Here is a 6,773-nt window from a genome sequence, read left to right as displayed (position 1 = left end):
TCTGTTTTGTCTTTGTGTGTAAGGGTGTCTCTTGCAGACAGCATATTGAAGGATCTTGTTTTCTTATCCATTCTGCCACTCTCCATCTCTTAACTGGTACTTTTAATCCGTTAATATTATCGATAAGTATGAATTAATTGCTGTCATTATGTTTGTTTGTTTTTGTGGTGCTGCTGGTTTCTTTGTTCTGCATGCTTTCCTTTTGCTGAGTTAATGTTTTTTGTGTTCTTTCTTGTCAGTTTCTTCATAGGTTTAATGTTTCCATGTTCTTCTTGGATTTTTCATTTTCTTCGTATGTTGTGAGGTATTAATTTTCTTTGAGGTTACTTATATTCTATTAACTTTTCCTTCCAATAAAAGCAGTCTATTTTATCACGTAATTTACCTGACCGCCTCACCCTCTGGATCCCTGTTCCTATATTTTTACCTTCTTTCACATTGTTATTTTTTTTATCATAGACTCACCTCCAAGATCCTCTGAATTCGTTCTTATTGTTTTGTTCTGTTCTCGACTCTTCCATTTGTTTATTGAGTTCTGGGTGGTGCTGCCACGTATGTCAATCTTTTGTTGTTGTCTGTTCTTGTTGATTCTCAGTCCAAAGAACTTCCTTTAGGATGTTTTGAAGCATGGGGTTGGCTTTGGTAAAATCCCTTAGCTTCTGTTTATCCTGGAATGTTTTTATTACACTACCATATTTGATTGACAGCTTTGCTGGGCAGATGATGCTTATTTGGAAGATTTTTTCTTTCAGGGTTTTATATGTCTTCCCATTGCTTGCTTGCCTGAATGGTTTCTGCTGAGAGATCAGAGCTTAATCTGATTTGCTTGCCTTTGTATGTAACACTTTTCTTTTCCCTAGCTGCTTTTAGGATTCTCTCCTTGTCTTTGATTTTGGAAAGCTTGATTATTATAGGTCTTGGTGTCTATCTTTTGGGGTCTATCCTTCTTGAGGTTCATTGAGCTTCTTGAATGCTTATGTTTTCATTTTTCAGGATGTTAAGGAATTTTTCTTCCAGAAGCTCTTCAACTATCTCCTCTATGGACTTCTGTGATTTTTCCTGTTCCAGAATGCCAATAATTCTTAAATTATTCCTCGTCATGTTGTCCAACATGAATCTTAGACTTTCTTCAGATTTGTTTTAATTCTTTTTTCTGCTTGCTCTTCTATCGTAGCAGTATTAAGAGATTTGTCTTCTGGCTCACTAGTTCTGGCTTCCATCTCTTTAATTCTACTCCTTTGCCCTTTCCGTGTATTGTCCATTCCTGATATTTTATTATTAATCATTTGGACCTCTTTTTGCAGGTTTTGAGTTGTTTCCAATGCTTTATCTGTCTTATTTGTTTGTTCCTGTAGCACTTTCCTGACGTCTTCCTTATTTTTCTCAAACCCTCTGTGATGTGTTTGAATACATCTCAGTATCATTTTACTGAATTCCTTCTCAGGCATTTCCAATGCCTGCCCTCCTTCCAATGTGATGTCTAGGTCTATCTCCTCCTCATTTGTCCCAGTCATTCTTATCTTTTTACTGCACATGTGCCGATATGGTCAGCTGTTTCTTGGGCATCTTCAATAATTAGCTTTGACCTCAATAATTAGATGAACGGATGTTGATGTTTTATTATGCTTTCTGATTTCCTCCAGGTATATGTGATCAGGAGATGGGCTTCCCTTTTCACTCTTCTTATTACTCAACTCAGAATAACTGTAGCAGGTGTTGGCTGCCTATCTGGTTTATAGCAGCTGGTGTTGACTCTTGACTTGATGGTGGGATTTTATAGCATATGATTGTAGCTTGACTATATGACCGCAATTGCTCTCTTTCCTTGAGTAATGTAGGGAGAGAAAGAGCTCCTAAAGGTAAAAAGCGGACCAAAAAAACAAAACTGCAAGAGCAAAAAAACCAGATTGGATACTATATTCTATAATCATAGAAAAGAGAAAAGAAAGAAAAAAAATCTGTAGCAAAATATGTGTATGACTTTAACAACCCTCACTCAGCTTCTTGTCTTCAAGGCCGCCTGAGAAATTTCAAAGGTCACTGTTGGTCCTTAGGATTTAATTTTTAGCCTGTTTCCTTTTTAGTTGTCTCTCTTCCTCTCCACAACCACCATTCAGGCCCTTTTCGTAGTGATCAACATATCAGGGCCAGCTGTAACCATTTTGTGCTGCCTTTTGTTTTAAGCAGAACCTTTACCCTTTGATAATGCTGAGCAGATCTGTGAACATTTGTGGTAGAACTCTCAGGGGGTTGGGGGGTGTCCACTTACTCAATCACACCTTCTAGTCACCAGAATGGATGTGTGCAGACAGTGAGAAACCAATGAACAAAGACACACACTCACACACACACACACACACACACACACAAAGGAATGTCCACACCTTTGTCTCTGAGGATGGGTCTGATGTCTGCAGTGGGAGCACTGCTCTGCACTGCTCTGATCCTTCACCTGCTCTGCCTTGCTCAAGATGGCCATTCTGGGAGCCGCTGGGGCCAGCTGATCAGGAAATATCAGTTTTCTTGCTTCTACTACAAATTCCACTGGCTGTAAGCCTTCAAACTTTCTAAATATTCCTTTATATGTAGTTCAGAGTTCTGGGACCATCCCTTGACCCTGCTTCATCCAGTATTCTGTGTTATTGCTGGCAAAGGTTTGCACTGGACTTCTCCCTAATCTGCCATTCTCCCCATACATTCTTAAACTAAACTCCCTTTTGAAAACTTGTAAGCAAGTCACTTCATGCCTCCATTGCCCCCTCATTTTAGGTAGCCAATGTCTACGTTGCTCGTGCCTTTCAACACTGTATAAAGAGGGAATAGCATTGATCCTTGATGTGAAGACTCCTTCCCTCTCAGTTGGCATTTTGAGCTAGTACATCCATAAGTGTAGGTCAAGTTGATCAAATTGTAGCAATTTACACTCATTTCCTTTATCAAAAATTGTTTCTTTTATCTTCTTCTAGTCGAGTTCTGATCATCAAGCCATTGAGGCTAGGTTAAATGGGCACTATCTGCAAGTTTGGGTATTCTTATGTGTCTCCCCTCATTTCATATCAGCTGGATGCTTCACTCTCAGTTCTAGTCCTCCATGGTTATGTCCTTCTCTATGGGCTCAAGAGTCCCAAGGTCTCCACACACTTGGGACCAACTAGCCCTTCCTCTTCTCACTCTCATCTTTAGGTCAACAGGAGTCTATAGAACATAGTTGAATTTAGCCCATTTCTTTATAGCTGCCCTTGCCCCACTTCCACTCACCAGTAGACCAAGATAGTCACCAGCAAGCTTACATGCCTGCTTATATGTTCCCTTTGAGTTTTGAGCTTGGAACTTTTTCCTAAAGGGGTTTGTCCTAAAAGGGCTTGATTGCTTGCTTTGATGGCTTCCCAGTGAAACTTGTTTGTTCTTATAGTAGCTAATTGGATTTCCATTTTTGTTTTGAAAATTTCCTGCTGATCTTTCTTTCAAGCAGTATCTTCTGTTGTCCTAGCTGTTCCAGGCTGGTCTGCTTGTCCTTTCTAGTGGAAACATCCTACCTCAGAAGGTTCTGGATGGGGCTCAAGATTCCACCTAAGGTCCTATACACTACAAATGGTCCTCAAGAAGCCAATTTCACTGGGCAAGTTCTAGAACCCCTCTTAGCAAACCATGGTATTTTCAATAGTCTTTTATGCATGTGAAAGTTGGACGGTGAGTAGGGAAGACTTCTGAAGAATTGGTGCCTTTGAATTATGTTGTTGGTGAAGGATATTGAAAGTACCATGAACTATATCAGAAGAACAAATCTGTTTTAGAAGTACAGCCATAATGCTCCTTAGAAGCCAGGATGGTGAGACTTCACTCCTTCTTTCTTTGGATGTGTTGTCAGGAGGAACCAATCTCTGGAGAAGGGCATCATGCTTGGTAGAGTGGAGAGTTAATGAAAAAGAAGACTATGCAAAGTCCCCTGGGAAGATGAATCAATACAGTGGCAGCAACAATGAATTTGAACTTGACAATAATTGTGAGGATTTCACAGAACCAGGCAGTGTTCCATTCTGTTGTGCATAGGTTCTCTATGAACGAGATCTTGCCAGTGTTTACTAACAACAACAACGCTGGAAATAAAAGCAGCATTTTAATTGAAAAAAAAAAAGAGTACAACCAAGAAAAGTCTATGAGGCAGTTTTACTCTGACACATGGGACCACTATGAGTCAGAATCCATGCAGTGGCACCTAACAACAGGATACTGGAGGCCTGTCCTCTTAGAATAGAGAATAATGTTCTCTGGAGAAGGAAAGTCTGAGCATCTATGCACATCAGGCACAATTGAGGAAAGGAAGTTTGTGTGAAAACAGAAGGATTAAGTGAATGTTTACTTACTGAATGTTGAAAACCACCTTGTTTTAGTCCTCAACTCCCAGAATCTGTATTTTCCTAGAAAGTAGACAACCCAATCCTTCTTGAAGAATTCTGACAAGTCCAAGAAAAGATTTTAAAATTCTGACCTGTGGATTTGACATCTTATTGACCCTGTTAGACGGTGAAATCCACAATCAACAAGCTCCAATCCATGCTCATAGAGCTTCCAATCAGCTTTTTAATGCCCCATTTATTTATTATTGTTATTGTTGTAAAAATACATACAACACAATTCTAATTCAACATTTTAAGTTATCTATTTCAGTAATATCAACAACATTAATCATGTTCATAAGCACCACCTATAACAGATGCCAATCATCCCATCACCATAAACAGACACCCACTACCAGATCCAGCTAAAATATGCATATTCTTAAATATGAGCAGAAACCGAAGATCACCACACATCTGAGGAAAGCTTCAGAGAGACCAAGATTAACCTAAAGATAATTCTGAAGATATAGAGGGTATCCAAAGACATGAAACATTTTTTTAAAAATCACTAAAATTCTCAAATACATAGATATTACATTAATGAAAGAAAGAATTTATGTATTTTTAAAAGGAATATTCAAAGAACACAAAAAAGACCTTTAAAATTTAAAAAGATGTTATAGTAATCATTGTTGGTTCCAACTCTTAGTGACACTGTATAGGCTTTCCTGTGAGCGACTGGTGGATTTAAACCACCAACCTTGTGGTTAGCTTTCCAGTGCTTATAAACTAGATTGGATACTGTAGTCTATAATCACAGAAAAGGGAGAGGAGGGATTAAAAAAAAAAAAAAAAAGCTTGAAAAATAGTGTTGAGACAATTTCTCATGATGTAGTGCAAAAGGACAAACAATTGAATATAGAATAGAAAAAATTAAATTATGAAACCTACTCAGGAAGTCTAGCATCAAATAAAAATAGTCAGAAAGAGAGTAAAGAAAATAGGAGCAAATCATCCTTGAAGTAATTTAGGGCAATATTTCAGAGTTTACAGATTGAAAGAGCCTACAAAGTGCTCAGCATTGTGAATGAAAAAAACTATCATCAAGACACATCTTAATGAAATGTCAGAACTCTGGGGCAAGAGTACATCTTCATGTTTCTAGAAAGAAAACAAAAATGGTGAGGGAGAGCCTATAAAAGATCAGGAATCAAAATTCTTTGGTCTTCTTGGCAAGTCCTTCCCCATGTGCTCAGAACTTTCAATCAAATGTTTTATGCTCCATTCTTAAATATGAGTCAAAGACAGAGGCCAAAGAAATTTGTAAGCGATGCTTATAAAAGACTGAGTTTAGTCTAAAACTTCCTTCCCTCTCCGCTACTCTTTAAATAATCTGTGGAATGCATGGAGTTAGAGTTACAAGGACCTGAATTCTTTATTTCTCCCTAGGCCCCTACCCAGGAGCCTTGGTGATACAGTGTTGAAGTGCTCACCTGCTAATTTAAATGTTGGTGGTTAAAATCCACTCAGATGGTGATCTCTTCCATAAAGATTACAGCAAGAAAACCCAATGGAGCAGTTCTATTCTGTCACACAGGATTGTTGGCACCCAACAATAGCAGACCCCTTCCTTAACTTGTCATGCTTTCTTAATTACTGCTGACACCATCAATCTCTTGCACTCTCTCACACACATACACATACTAACACATAAACTCCTTTAATTTGATGTGAGGGCATGTATCATGCTGTTTTTGCTGAGATCAAACATTGCTAATTATGACTTTGCCCAGGAACTAGGCAAAGACCTCAGGAGCTCAGGCTTTGATATTAAAGAGCTGCACTTTTTTCCTGGACAAAATGATAGATTTGGTGACAAATTCTAAGTTGGTTTGAGACTTTCCCATTTATTTGAAGCATAATGCTCCAATGATTGCAAGCTGAGTCATATATTGAGTCTGCTTCTCACACTGTCAGAGGGAATTGTAATTCCTGAGTGACTCCCAACAGACATTTATAGATTTTTCCATCTGTTAAGTTATAAAAGATACTCAGAATCATTTTTTTAAATGAAGACCTTTAAATAAATCTTGATTGAAGCAGCTAAGTCATTGAGTGTAATTATATACAACACACTGAGAATAATCTTCATAGAAGCAAGAGTTGAGATAATGAAAATGGGGGCACAAATCAAGTTGTTGTTGTTGTCAGGTGCCACCGAGTCGGAACCGACTCATAGCGATACCATGCACAGCAGAATGAAACAATGTCCGATCCTGGGTCAACTTCACTACCGCTGCCACAATTGACGCCATCAATGATGTCACCTGGCCGATCCATCTTGTTGAGGGTCTTCCTCTTTTTCTCTGACCCTCCACCTTACCCAGCATGACATCCTTCTCCAGCGACTGTTCCCTCCTGACAATATGTCCA

Source organism: Chrysochloris asiatica, unplaced genomic scaffold (genome assembly GCF_000296735.1).
Source record: "Chrysochloris asiatica unplaced genomic scaffold, ChrAsi1.0 scaffold00028, whole genome shotgun sequence".
Taxonomy (NCBI): Eukaryota; Metazoa; Chordata; class Mammalia; order Afrosoricida; family Chrysochloridae; genus Chrysochloris; species Chrysochloris asiatica.
Note: the sequence above shows the minus strand (reverse complement) of the source record.